At 40.1% G+C, this 15,264-nt stretch overlaps 1 protein-coding gene across 2 annotated transcripts in view; it reads left to right on the top strand.

Moving 5' to 3' along the window:
• The window catches only part of PDE4B (phosphodiesterase 4B), a 548,634-nt gene that overhangs the window by 451,772 nt on the left and 81,598 nt on the right, over positions 1 to 15,264 (top strand). The window lies entirely within an intron of this gene.

The raw sequence follows: 15,264 nt of genomic DNA, 5'->3' as shown, positions 1-15,264 counted from the left end.
CATGGAGTTCTCCAAGAAAGAATACTGGAGTGGGTTGCCATTTGCTTCTCCAGGGGATCTTCCCCACACAGGGATCAAACCTGGGTCTCCTGCATTGCAGGCAGATTCTTTACCAACTGAGCCATGAGGGAAGGAGTACAAAATCTTTACTTGACACAGAAAGTTTTGGACTGACAAAAAATAATAGTAGCTAAGATTTATTGAATATTTAATCTATATCAGGATCTGGGCAAAGTACTTTTTTTATACGCACTATGTCCCTTAATCTTGAAAACAACACAGTGAGGTATGTATTGTTATAATGTCCATATTATAGATAAGAAAAATGAGCTTCAAGGAGATTAAATAATGTTTCTAGTATCAGGAAGTTAACAAGTGGAGAAGCCAAGAGCTGATTCTAGGAAGCCTGACTCCAGAATCCAGGCTCTTTAAACAGGTACATTATAACAGCAAAATCGGTGAGCAGGCTTGCCAGACCAATCTACTGTGCATATTCATGTTATCATACCCTACCACCATTCTATAAATTTTATTCAAAAAATTTATGAGTTCTGTTTTCAACTCTATTAAGACCTGTTTCTACTCTTCCATGTTCTCAAAATAAGGAATTAATGCTATGGAACTGAGTGTAGAATTGATGGCTTTTATTCAAATTTCCCTCTTTTCATGGCAGCCAGCCTGTTAAAGAAAAGGGTTTATGGCTGTTGGCTTTTGCAAGCTTGGTGACCTGTGCTAAGACAATTTCCCCTGAAGCAAAAGGTGTTGACACATGTGACACAGCATAAATTGAGCTCCACGGGCCCTAAGGACTGGCAATGACCTGATCTTTTCCCACCATGTAATTATGAATTGAAAATTATTCTTTACAAAAAAATCCCAGATAACTGAATTCAATGTGCAAATTTTAGTCTCATTATCTGGGCATCTTAACTGTCCAGGTTACTTGTGAATATAGTAATAATATACTACCATTACAATAATGATAAAAGCCAACAACAGGTCAAATGCTTACTCTGTGCCAGCTCAGGGCTTTATTTGCCCTTTTCATGTATAACAAATACTTAGCAGAGACTATTATTAACCCTATTTTGAAGATAAAATGAGATGGAGACGGGTGAAGTAACTAGTCCAAGGTCACATAGTTACTAAAAGGTAAAATGAGAATTGAAAGCTTTTGAAGGCCAAGTCATCATTGAGACAGAGAACCATGGAAACAGATCAAAGCTTCAGCCCTTAGCAGTTTGAAAGATAAAGTTTACAAAACTGACTTTGCAAGGATGACAGAGCAATCCACATAAAGTATCAAGTACACACCTGTCAGGATATGTAGATGCTCACTGAATGGTGGCTACGGTTTTTGAATAGAATGAGCTAGAGAGTTGAATCAGGATCCCATCATTTTGATCACTGTAATCAGTGGACATATGTATTCCAAATACCCACCCAGAATAAAATACACGCTTCTCTCCTTATTGTTTTAAGTGTCCAAGTTACTCAGGTAATCAACTCTACCTCCCCTTCCTTCTAGCTTTGTGGATGTGGTCTGTGCCTGAGACTCCCTCAGACACACTAATTCTACATCATTTGAAAAATAACATACGTATTTCTGTCGTCCTTCTGTTCTTTCTAAATAAATTTTAATGAATTCAAGATACTCTTCCAAAGCTTTAGGTATAGATGTTTGCAATGGGCCAGAGCTCCCCAGGGGTAAGATGAAAAACAAACCCAGCTGGAACAGCCTGGTGACCCAGTAGCCCAGACCTGCCATAATAACCTATTTGGGGATGCCATGGTAATCTGGTCCGTGGCATTTGGCTGAGTGGTTCCAATTGTGACATATGATGATTCAAGTTTACTCATGTACACACCAGAACTTCACAAAATGACCTTTCTGTGTCCCTGAGGTTAGGGTGGGAGGCGGGAGGAGCACCAAGGCGCTCTAAACAAAGCAGCTTTGTTTTTACACCACTTGTTTGGACAAGTGTCCCCTCGTGTGCAGCAGCTATTTGCTGCCGGGCTCTTGGCAGAATGACTAAAATGGGACAGAAATTAAGGACACATTCTGAAGTCCCCTGGAAAATCACCCTCTCCCTTTCCGGCAAATGTCAGCCATGCAAATCATAATTCAGTAGATGATTTCTTGTCATTCATGTCCTTAGTCACTCTTTTCCTTAATGGGCATTTTCAAGGTGGTTGGATTGGATACTTCAGCATCTGCTGTACATATCCTGTACCAGGTCTATGGAGGATCGAGCCTGCAGTAAAATCATATATCATCTTTGGGACTCATCCTCCTGGTCTATAAAATGAAGAATTATACTACATCAATGATCCCCAAGTTTTATATGTATTTAATAAAACCTGTTCAATATTACATTTTTCATTTTGAAAAGAAAGGAAAAATATCTTCAGAAACCACAGAAAATAAGACTTCACGAACTCTTCTTAGCCAGTAGAGATATAAAAAGCATCAAATCCAAACAAAAGAGTCATCTGAATCTATATAAGGGCAAGTTATGTGATATTTTTATGCTTTTAACCTTATAAAACTGGTTGAAAATTAAAAAAAAAAAAAAAAAAAGGTTGAGAAACTCTGGACCAGATCATCTCTAAGGTTGTTTTCCAGTTCAGGAAGTCTATGCTTTTACAAAATCACCTCTCAATAAGAACTTGTGCTTTTATAGCTCAGAGAAGAGAAATGTATTCTTCAGTTCAATTCAGTTCAGTTCAGTTGCTCAGTCACGTCCAACTCTTTGCGACCCCATGAATCGCAGCACGCCAGGCCTCCCTGTCCATCACCATCTCCCAGAGTTCACTCAAACTCACATCCATCGAGTCAGTGATGCCATCCAGCCGTCTCATCCTCTGGCGTCCCCTTCTCCTCCTGCCTCCAATCCCTCCCAGCATCAGAGTCTTTTCCAATGAGTCAACTCTTCGCACGAGGTGGCCAAAGTACTGGAGTTTCAGCTTTAGCATCATTCCTTCCAAGGAAATCCCAGGGCTGATCTCCTTCAGAATAGACTGGCTGGATCTCCTTGCAGTCCAAGGAACTCTCAAGAGTCTTCTCCAATACCACAGTTCAAAAGCATCAATTCTTCAGTGCTCAGCTTTCTTCACAGTCCAACTCTCACATCCATACATGACCACAGGAAAAATCATAGCCTTGACTAGACGGACCTTTGTTGGAAAGCTAATGTATTCTTAGAGGACAATAAATCATTAGGGCTTGAGAGATTATCAGTCATTTCCAGCACTGACTTCTGATTGTTGATTCATAAACTCATGTATGTACCGACTCACAAAACACAATTTCTGACTAATTCTACTGATATTGGCCAGTGATCTAATTAATTTAGGCCCAAACTGAATTTTTGATTTGATTTATCAATCTCTCTCTTACTAGCCTAAATTAGCCAGATAATTTAGTGAAGTATTTATTAAACTACTTCAGTTAATTTTTTGTTTAACTCTGATGCTTTGCAGACCAATGAGTAATAAATTTAAAAGAAAGAAATAGTAACATCTTAAGTTCTTTATTTTTTAGAGCTATACTTATGTAGATTTTCTTTGCATATGAACTTTTTTATTCTTGTTAATTCTGAATGATGAGACAAAAGAAGAGAGAAACAGATTAAGCATTGTAAAAGAAAAATTGAAGAGCTGAGAAACTGGCCAGAAATTGAATTAGAAGAGAAAGTGAGGAATAAAATCCAAACAAAAATTTAGGGAAAATCCCTGTGTAAAGGAACAGAATACAAAGATACAACACAGGGTATGCTTCATGACTCAAATGTGTTGGCTCTGTACCTGGGTGATTCATTTGGTGGAAAACATAGCTGGGTCAGAGGATTTTTGCTGGCCCCAAACTTACTTAGAGTCATTTGAAGCTTCATTTTGTGTACGTCTTTTTTTCTCACTTCTTCAAAATGGAAATATTAATTGCTTTTCAGAAATAGCCCTGGTCATTGGAGTTTTATCTCTATGAGCACTTGAGATTTAGAATTAGATCATGGACTTTGGAGTATGGAAAAATATTTAAGAAACTGGGACAGATTAGTTTCAAGTGACCTCTCTTTGTCTCCTCACAGGAATAGATAGTAGATTCCACCAGGGAGCCCTATTGAATAGGTCCAAAGGGGTAGTCTGCTCCTTGGAAGATATAGTGGTTCAACTTTTTGGATCATGACTCACAGTAAGACACACATTTTACATGGATCTAGAGAGATAATACTGATGAACCTATGTGCTGGGCAGCGATGGAGATGCCGCAGATATGGAGAACAGACTTGTGGCCACAGTGGTGGAAGGAGTGGGTAGGATGAATTGAGAGAGTGGCATCAAAACATATACATTAACATATGTAAAACAGATAGTCAGTGGGAATCTGCTGTATGACTCAGGGAGCTCAAACCCAGTGCTCTGTGACCACCTAGAGGGGTAGGATGGGGTGGGAGGTGGGAGAAAGGTACAAGGGGTGGGAGGACATGTGTATACCTATGGCTGATTCATGTTGATTTAAGGCAGAAACCAACACAACATTGTAAAGCACTTTTCCTCTAATTAAAGATAAATTTAAAGAAGACATACACTTTATACCAAGACTTAGTTCCCACATATGCGTGTGTTTTCTAAAACACGATCTTACTACCTGCCACTTTCTATTCTAGCCTAGTCATTTGTTGTTTAAATAAATACTGCCCAAGACCCATTACATAGGTTTCATAACTTATTACTGGATTTCTACGTATGTTCCCCAGTTTCTTTTCTATCTGTGACACCTCCCCCCAAACACGCACACATTGCTCAAATACAGCACAGCTCGTTTTCAGAAGCATCCCACTCACACCCGACCCGGCACGTTGAAATACTTGCAGTTTCTTGAGCATCATGCTGTCTTTTCACTTCCCTGCACATGTCATTCTCTGTCTCTACTCAAAGCACTTTAGAGTTTTCTCACTCCACCTCCCTTTTCTGCACCAAGCTAGCTCCATCTGCTTAAGGCTCAGCCCAAGGCTCAACAGTCCTTACTGTCAGGCTGTGTTGACCTGTTTTCTGCTCTCTCCAGAGCATCCTGGAGACATCCTTGTCTTTATCTCAGCTTCATTGTGCTTCATTATGACGATCCATTTATATGCTCTTCTTTCCCACTAGACTCCTTGAAAGCAAAGGCCATGCCTTATATTTTCAGGAACTGGTCTAAGGTTTGACACATACCTGGTTCATAAATTATGGATGGATGAGAGCCTGCCTATTGGTTAGCACACAGTAGTGAATTGCTGCCTCCTTAGTAAGTTGTAATGTGCTTACCACAAGCATGAAATGAGTGTTCTTTAATGGAGAATATGGGCTTCACAAGTGACGTTAGTGGTAAAGAACCCACCTACCAATGCAATAGAGTCTCTTAAGAGATGCGGGTTCCATCCCTGGATTGGGAAGATCCCCTGGAGAAGGGTATGGCAATTTGCCTATATTCTTGCCTGGAGAATTCCATGGACAGAAGTAGTCTGGTGGGCTACAGTCCGTAGGGTCGCAAAGACTTAGACTCAACTCATCATGCACACACAGTGGAGAATATGTGCCTAAGTTGGAGTGGATGTGCTAACCCTCAGTAGAATCTTTTTTCTTTTGCTCCTAAGATATGGTGTAGCAAAGTGGGTGAAAACTCAGGCTTTGAAGGTGCCCAGAACTCGATTTGAATTTTGACTCATTGGTTACATGCTCTGTGACCTTAAGCAAGTTACTCATTTTTCCCTGGTGGTCCAGTGGTTAAGACTCTATGCTTCCAATTCAGGGGACATGAGTTTGATCCCTGGTTGGAGAACTAAGATCCCACATGTCTTATGGACCCCTCTCCCCACCCCACCCCCGAAAAGCATAAAATATAATAACTTTAAAAAAAAAAAATCTTAGTTTCCTCATCTGCAGTAATGACTGTTTATGGCTGTTCTGTAGATGTTAACTAAAGGGATATAAGCTCCGTGAGGGCAGGAGTTTTTATCACCTTAGTACCTTCTCATGGACTTAGAAAAATGGCTGCCACATATTTGTTGCACTGGTGAATATTTTACTGCTCTTAACAGGCCCTCAGTAATTCAAAACCACTCTTAATCCTGTGTCTTACCAAGTTTTGCACAGGATTCCTTGGAATATGTAGATAAGTCCTTATAACTTCTTTGATCAGAAGTTAGGCTTATACCTATGAGGTGACACTTTCATACCCTGTCATTCAGTGACTCAAGATGCAGGTAGAAACATTTGTCTTCTGGAAGAATGTTGTATTTCATGCTGTTAGTCTAGAATGAAGCTTAGTCAGTTCTAGGTTGGTTGATTTTCTAGGGATTCTTCAGTTCTGTTTTTGAATTACCATGTATGGGCCTTTGATTCTTTCTTCTTGTCTTGCCTCTTTCTTGTTAGACAGCCACGAACCGTATCATCATTCACTGCATGTTAGTTAGCGTCACATAGATTCTGATTCAGGGTCTTGGGAAACATGACTGAATTTTTCAGTGTTCCTAGACTTGTTTCATTCTCTTCCTCTACAAAGATCTTGTGTAAGATCCATAAGGATGGAAAATCCATTATTACCTAATGTCCTTACTGTGTCCCATTTCCATGAATGGATGTTTGTATTCCTAGGTTTCATTTTGGGCCTTTCCCATTTTCAGAACTTTATAAGTAACTTGTTGTGCCACATAATGAAAGTTTTGTTTTAAGCTCCTTTGAATTTCATTAGCTCACGGACATCTCTCAATACTACATTTCTACCAGAAAAATAAAGCAAAGAGACAGATTTTAAAAAGCAACTCTCAAAGTCTTCCACAAAACAAGACAAATAAAATGATGTTATTGCTTCATTGTTATAGTCTATCCAAACAATAAGAATGAAGAGAGCCACATCAGAGTGTTCTAACCTTCACTTTCTCATGCCCCAAAGCCACTTCATTGGAGTATTTTCTGCAGAATCTGTTAAGTAATAAGCCAGATTATTAGTCCATTATGATTGTTTACCTTATATTTCACATGTTGATAACAGAATTGTCTTACTCCATTATATTTAAAAGTCTGCCAAACACTATTTTACTCGTTTATTAGTGAATTTAAGTGTGAATTCCAAAGTGTGTTCCTTATTATAAATTCAATTATAAACTCCAATAAAGGAGTGTATACAAAAAAGAATGATAAATCCTATGAAACTATATTAATGTAATGTCTTAAGCCCATCAACAGAACAATGTAATAATATGCTTTTGTTCTCTTACTGCCTTCTGTTCTCAAAGTTAAAACTACCCCTAAGTCATTGTGGCTCAGCTGGTAAAGAATCCACCTGCAATGCGGGATCCCTGGGTTGGGAAGATCCCCTGGAGAAGGGAAAGGTTACCCACTCCAGTATTCTGGCCTGGGGAATTCCATGGACTCTGTAGTCCATCGGGTCGCAAAGAGTCGGACACGACTGAGCAACTTTCACTTTCACTTTTCACTTTAAGTCATTATGGTCGTGTCAGGCTAGGTGGGACTTTTCATTGAATTTCTGAAAGTAAGAGGAGGACTATCTTGGAGGGCAGGAAGAAGACACATTTTGATAAGTGGAATTAAGAGAAGAAACTTTCTTGACTGATAGGTTGGTTTTGGTTAACTAACTAATACGAAGTTAGTTAACCAACTGAGTTAGTTGGTTCAGTGGTGGAGGACAGATAGACCACAGAAAGGAAGAGCTGTCTGAAGAAAAGAGGAAGATTAACATCTTTGGAACACTTACTATGTGCTAGGTGTTTCACAGTCTTTTACATCCTCACACAGAAACTCTGGGGAAAATTATTGCATTAAATCAAAGATATGCTGTCCATAAAAAAATTCAGTCATCTGTCCAAAGTCATATGACTCTTATGGGGCAGGGTCCAAATTTGAACTCAAGCTTTCACAACTTGGGATCTTTCCACAAACAACAGCCTTAGAATACTCCAGATAAACAGGTGAATGTTGCACCTGACATCTTTTAGACTTCCACTTTACAAACATTTCTTAGCAAACTGAGAAGTTCCACACAATGGAACTAAGATATTCATCTCTGCTTGCTAACTTGAATGTCCCTCTGAGTGCATCACTGGAGCCCTTTACATGGATATAAAAACATTTAGTAAAGTGGAAAGCACTGTGTTCATGGCAGCCATCCCTATAGTACTTTTTAGTAATAATAAAGTTGATTGCAGAATGAAAATAACAAGGAAAACTAACATGCTCTGGTATAAACTCCTAATCATATGAATATTAAAATCCAACAAAATACATATTGAAGACATTTGCTCCTTTGCACAAACACAGGCATCCAGAGGAATATCTTCTCTCTAGTATTCTGGCCTTTACCTTGAGCCATGTAAGACTTTCAAGAGTGACCAGCTAAAGCCAACGGCTTCCTTGAATAAATTCATTTTCCGGTGATTTTGGTTCCCCTCTTCACAAGATTTCCTGAGAAACTGATTATGGAAGGGAATATTACCCATTTAGTTCTGGGCACTCAGTCAGTACTCAGACCTCATTCCTGGCTGCAGCCTGGAACATCACTTCTGACTGGATTCACTCCTCTTTGCCTACCAAGGAGAGATTAGCCAGTTCACTGCACTTTATCAATTATGGGCTGCTGATTTATCCAGTGTTCTCATTTCACATGTGAGGGACAGAGATTTGGAATGACTTCCCTCTGCTCACATAGCTGTTGATAGAATGTGGGCTAGCATCCACATTTGACTCCCAGTCTAGAACTCTTTCCATTCCCCAGTCACTCATTTATTAAGACATTCATCAAACATGCCTACACTGTATAAGTAGCTGTGACCACAGGTGAATTAAGATGTAGACTCTGAGCTCAAGGCCTTTACCCTTTTTTTATGTTTTTGGTTTCCAGAGGGTCTGAGTTCCATTAAGAAGAGGACTCTATGCCAGGGCACTCTCTCTACCCTGGATGGATTGGGCAATCACAACTGGTCACATACTGCTCCATTTCTGGTATCCAAATGTATTATTCATAAATGGGTTATTTTCTAGTTTTCTAAAATTTTTATTGGGGTTTCTCACCCAAACATGACATTATTGATAAGTAACAGTTAAATGGGTGCGCTCTGAAGATCAAGCCACTAATACCTCAGAATGACTCCATTTTTTCCCTAGTAGAAAGTAACATGGATATGTATGCATGTGTGTGTCTGTGTGTGCACAGGGTATAATACTCTGAAACACTCAGAAGAAAATTGTTCATGAATGGGCCACAGTGCAAGCCTACAGATATCTTCTAGACCTCACAGTGACTTCCACATATACCTGACTACCGATATTAGGTTAGCCGATTTTAGTCAACTGATAATTTTTTAATAATTTAAGAACACTTTCCCCCCATTAATTTAAGGACCCATTTTGGAGCTTCTTCATTTGACCAGCAAGTATTTCCTGAGAGTCTGCTGTATTCCCAGTCTGTAAAGGTTTGCGTTTTGTGAGATTGAATCAGAGATCATGGTCCTTAGCTAACATTTAGGAGAAGGCAATGGCAACCCGCTCCAGTACTCTTGTCTGGAGAATCCCATGGATGGAGGAGCCTGGTAGGCTGTGGTCCATGGGGTCGCAAAGAGTCTGACACGACTGAGCAACTTCGCTTACACTTTTCACTTTCACGGATTGGAGAAGGAAATGGCAACCCACTCCAGTGTTCTTGCCTGGAGAATCCCAGGGACGGGGGAGCCTGGTGGGCTGCCGTCTATGGGGTTGCACAGAGTCAGACACGACTGAAGCGACTTAGCAGCAGCAGCAGCAGGTAACATTTATGCTTCTTGTAGCTGTCATTCTTGCTCCAGCATATCCTGAAGTAAAGCAGACTCATGATATCTCCACATCACAGAGGAGGAAGCTGAGGCCCAGAGAAGCTTATTGACATGCTAAGATCCTCAGTACTAGTGAGCAATAGAGCTGAGGCTACATTGCCAGTCTTTTTGCCACTGGAAAGTGTTCTTTTGTTTTAACTACTCCAAATTACCTGCCCATTTCAAAAACAAGGGAGATATTAGAGAAAAATGTCTGCAAACACGTAAGTGTGACCTCATGATAGAATAATAACAATGAAATGAAAATGTTAAAGTTCACTTTAAGTGCTACCTAAAACTAGGTCAGGAATGTATTCCACAGCCTAGGACATAAATAAGTTCCTTTCCCAAATGACAGGTTTGGTTTTTACACCCATTAGTTACAAAGACCTTTTTCTTACAGGGATCCCTGCTCAACTTCTCCTAAGGAGTGCCTATAAGGGAGAAATACAAGTAACAGCTTCACTGGGTGTTTATAACTTGAGAGAAAGCTCCTGCTAAAGTTTGGCACTTACTACTCATCCAACTGATTACCTTTGTCTGGGAAGTGTCACCCAGAAGCAGGGAGAGATTAGGACACAGCTTCACAGGGAGAAAATGGGGAAGGCTAAACTGCTTCCAGATTGCATTTCACTGTCCCTGCACTTGTTTCTGGAGGACTTGAGAAGGTCCTGAAACAGAAGGGACCCACTGACTTTGGAGGCAGGAGCTGATGGAAATGCACAGTTCATCCACAAGCCAGACGCCCTTATCATCACCCCCTAACTGGGTGACACGTATGGGACTCTTCCCCATGGGTTTCCACATTTGTCAAATGAGCAAGAAAGACAAAGAATTACAGATTGCCCAGTTTTGTAAGTTTCCCCGAAGATCACCTTGTTGTGTTAGGGGCTTCCCTGGTGGCTCAAATGGTAAAGAATCTGCCTACAATGTAGAAAACCTGGGTTTGATCCCTGGGTCAGGAAGATTCCCCTGGAGAAGGAAATGGCAAACCACTCCTGTATTCTTTCCTAGAGAATCCAATGGACTGCTACATATTACGTGGGCTATGATGCCATGCAGCCTGGGAGAATCTAAAACTCTGGTCTTTTGGCTCTTGATCACTATATTTGATTTATTTTCAGCAGATGACATTAAAATTAGCTTGCATTTGCTGAGCCGATCTGGATGGGCAGCAGTGGATGGAAACAGGGAGTGGCCTGGGCAATGGCAGGAATTAGAATAATAATCCTTTGCATTTTACAGATTACAGCTTTCCTGCACATTATGTCATTGGATTCCTGCAAGTCTTTCAAGGGCATGTATTCTTAGCCCAATTTGACAAATGCAAAAATTTATATTCTGAAAGGTTAAGTGATGGCCAGAGTTCACACACATACACACACATACACCAAATGGTGGCAATATAAAAAGTAGAATGTTCATGTTGATTCCCATAACATTGTAAAGTAATGAGCTTCCAATTAAGATAAATAAATGAATTAAAACAAATAAAAATTAACGAAAAAAAGTCCAAAACCCTTGTTGTCTTATACAACATACCAGAGAGTGATGGGAACCTACCAGAAAGATTTGTAGCTGTATTCAGATATATGCGACTGTTTATAGCGTATTATTGACATGGGTCTCTGGTATTTTATACTTTGTGGGGTTTTAGAACTTCTCATTTTTTGGTTTCTCTCCGCTATTTCCTCTTGATCTGTGTAGCTCTTTCAGTTTACCACTTAGGTACCACTTCCTCCAAGAAGTCCCCAAGACTTTGTTAGGTGACCATTCTGTAGTCTTGCATGGTATCCAGTGATTATCACTACTTCATCTTCATGCTTAAATTACCCATATGAGAATATAACTGTCTAGGCACTAAAACTAGTTATTTATAAGTCATCCACTAATGTTTATTCTTTCACCATTTAACCTCAACATAAAGCACGATAGACTCTGTCTGGATAAATATTTCTTGAATAAATGCTGCATCATCTACTGTAGCCAAAAGGGAATTTTGCTTCCACGTTACCCTCGGGGTAGGAGGAGATAGAAAGCTCTTTTAAAGCCATTTAAAACAGTACCATTTCCAGGAGGAAGCTCTCAGGAAACCAAACTCTAGCCATTTGCCTAAAATGTTTGGTTATTCCCAGAAGTAAGACTTAGAGTTGGGTGAGGACTAGAAGTGTGATAAGGATGGAAATTAGTGTTTGTGTAACTATATGGGGAAAGAGGTGAAAGGGGTTATTTTGGGAGTTACTGGAAAACTTAGCCATGACACCCTGCCTGCTCATATGTCTGGTGCTATTGCTGGGAACCAAGCTTCATACCAATCCACTAACCGTCAGATATCAGTTTCTGAGAAGAGACTTGAACTTGCTGTGTGGTTATTTGTAACTATATCTTCCTGTTCTGTGCCAGGTTGGAAGACCCTACAATACCACTGATTTATGTTATCGGAACCGCATATATAGAGAGTATGATAAATATGATAGATGATAAGCAAGGTCTAGGACTCACAAGTCATGTAAATATAGAACCCAGCACTTTAACATAGAACCTGTATATCCCAAATCCTTTCAAGTATCTGGGAATTAATGAATGGCTAAGTGTAATCGTCACAGAAAATGAATTAGTTGAGTCTTGACAATGAGGCCATTTCTGCAATGGCAGAATCTTAAAGGACTCGTAGTGCTTGACGAGAGTTGGTATTACAGACACTGTGCTAAACTTCCAGTGAAAGCAGTTCCAGGCAACGTGTAAACCAAGGAGCTTGGCTGTGTTCCACTTAAACTTTATTTACAAAAATAGGAAGTGGACTGTGTTTGGTTCCCCAGAGTTTCCTGATTCTGGTATAAATTACAGCTAGCAATTCCTAGTTTTACAATTTTATTTCCCTCTGAAAATCCTTCCTTTATTCTCCATTGCCTATAAGCTGGTGGACAAATTTCTTAACTCTGTTCCAATCTGAGCAGTACTTTTATGCTACCTGATAGCTTATGTTCTTTTTCTTCTCATTGTGTTCCATTCACATTGTTCTGTGCTAATAATACCATACTTAATGCTTTCTGCTTAACCAAATCCTATCCATCCTTTGTGGAAGAAGTTCTCAAATAGGGTAGAGGGATTATATTAGAACCATCTGGAGAGCCTTTTGACATTAAACATAGTGCTTATCAACCACCATAAATTCTGACTGGCCCAGCGAGGAGGGGGAGAGGGCTTAAGAATATATAGCTTAAGAATGTTCCTAAGCTTATTCAAGTGATATGCACCCTCCCCAAAACCACTGTTCAATGGCATTTCTAAAATCCCACTTCCTCCAAGAAGCCTTCCTTAACCACTTTAGCCCACCCAGCTTTCTTCTTTTGGAGCCCATTAGTCCTCTTTTGGCAGCCCACGCCAATACTCTTGCCTGGAAAATCCATGGATGGAGGAGCCTGGTGGGCTGCAGTCCATGGGGTCGCGACTGAGCGACTTCACTTTCATTTTTCACTTTCCTGCATTGGAGAAGGAAATGGCAACCCACTCCAGTGTTCTTGCCTGGAGAATCCCAGGGACGGGGGAGCCTGGTGGGCTGCCGTCTATGGGGTCGCACAGAGTCGGACACCACTGAAGCGACTTAGTGGCAGCAGCAGCAGCGGTCCTCTTTGACCAAAAAATTCATTTTTAGCACTTACTGTATTTTTGTTTTTTGTTTAAGCATTTCATACACCTGCTATGATTGTCGTGCTGCTGCTAAGTCACTTCAGTCGTGTCCGACTCTGTGCGACCCCATAGATGGCAGCCCAACAGGTTCCCCCATCCCTGGGATTCTCCAGGCAAGAACACCAGAGGGGGTTGCCATTTCCTTCTCCAATGCATGAAAGTGAAAAGTGAAAGGGGAAGTCGCTCAGTCGTGTCCAACTCTTTGTGACCCCGTGGACTGCAGCCTACCAGGCTCCTCCATCCAAGGGATTTTCCAGGCAAGAGTACTGGAGTGGGGTGCCATTGCCTTCTCCGATGATTGTCCTAGGTGCTGGATTATAGCAGTGAACGGGATAGTAAAGACCCTTCTCTCTGAAGATTACAGTCTAGTGACAGAGAGAGGCAATCATCATGTGCCCAGAAGAGTGGAGAAGATACTTTCAGATAACAGAAAGAAAACAAGCTAATGGGATAAACAGTGATCAGAGAGGGCAACTGGAAGGATAAGAAGGTACTGTGTTTGACAGGAGAGTCAAAGGGTTTTACAGCATCTATAACTGAACTCAAATCTGAGTGTAGTGACCTCAGGGAAGGGAATTATAAGCCAAGGGAACAGCACAATTTTATCTTTCCTTTCTCTGAAAATACTATTGAATGTATAATTTTAGAGTAGTCAGCCTCAGAGATAGTTAAGAACAGTTCCCTCATTTGGGCTGCCAAATAAAATGCAGGATGCCAGCTAAAACTGAATTTCATATAAATAACAAATAATTCTTTAGTATAAGAACTAAAAGATTACTTGTCTGAAATTGAAATTTAACTGGCTGTCTTTGTTTTGGGGTTTCTTTTCTTTTTTTTTTTTTTTAAATTAGACACTTCTACATTTTACTCATAAGAAAAGTAATCCAGGGCAATTTATGTTTGATATTATCCAGTTGGAGCCGAGTTGGAACAAACTCTGAATCTAAAGCAGAAGCAATTCAATTTGATGGTGATATGTTAGAAAATCTTACATTGTTTCATGATTGTCTCCTTAGGTAGTAATTTGTCTCCCCCACTACTCCTTAAAAGCATGTTTCCTGTGATTTTTATTTTTTTGTCATACACTAAGTGCAATATTAGATACTTAATTCATTCTTTTATCCCCCTTCTGTTGTGAGCCTGCAATAGAAATACTGATCTGAATGCAAAGGAGACATGGCCTCTGCTCTACAGACAATAGGAAAAATAAGTTTATATAAGTTACTTTTAATCAGCTATAAATATGATTAAGGGTCACCAAGAATGTGATGTCGGTGCCATCTGAGCAGGCAGAGAGGGCTTCCAGATGTGTGATTCAAGGAAGACTTAAAGTAGAAGGTAACATCTGACTTGGGGCTTGATTGATGGCAAGGATTTCAATTAGGGATTACAGAGAACATCGTCTAGGCAGAGAAAACAGCACAAACCAAGACAGAGTGGTGAAAATAACAGTACTTATTTGGGGAACAAATCAATCTCTGTGTTTGCAACTGAGATTAGGTAAAGGAGAAGAGTAGGTGATGTTAGACTTGGGTTATAAAGAACTGAACATCAAATAAAGGTATTTGGATGTATTAGAAAAATCATGGGAGTCATTAGAGATGTTTGAGCTGGCATTTGATGTAATAAGAGCCATATATGAAGAAAATCTATCTTTTGATGGTATAAAACATGGAGACCAGTGAGAAAGTGACTGCAAAATGGTTGGTTAAATGAGGGCTTGACTATA

Source organism: Bos mutus, chromosome 3 (genome assembly GCF_027580195.1).
Source record: "Bos mutus isolate GX-2022 chromosome 3, NWIPB_WYAK_1.1, whole genome shotgun sequence".
Classification (NCBI taxonomy): Eukaryota; Metazoa; Chordata; class Mammalia; order Artiodactyla; family Bovidae; genus Bos; species Bos mutus.
The sequence above is the reverse complement of the archived record's forward strand: the minus strand, read 5'-3'. Positions and strand labels throughout refer to the sequence as shown.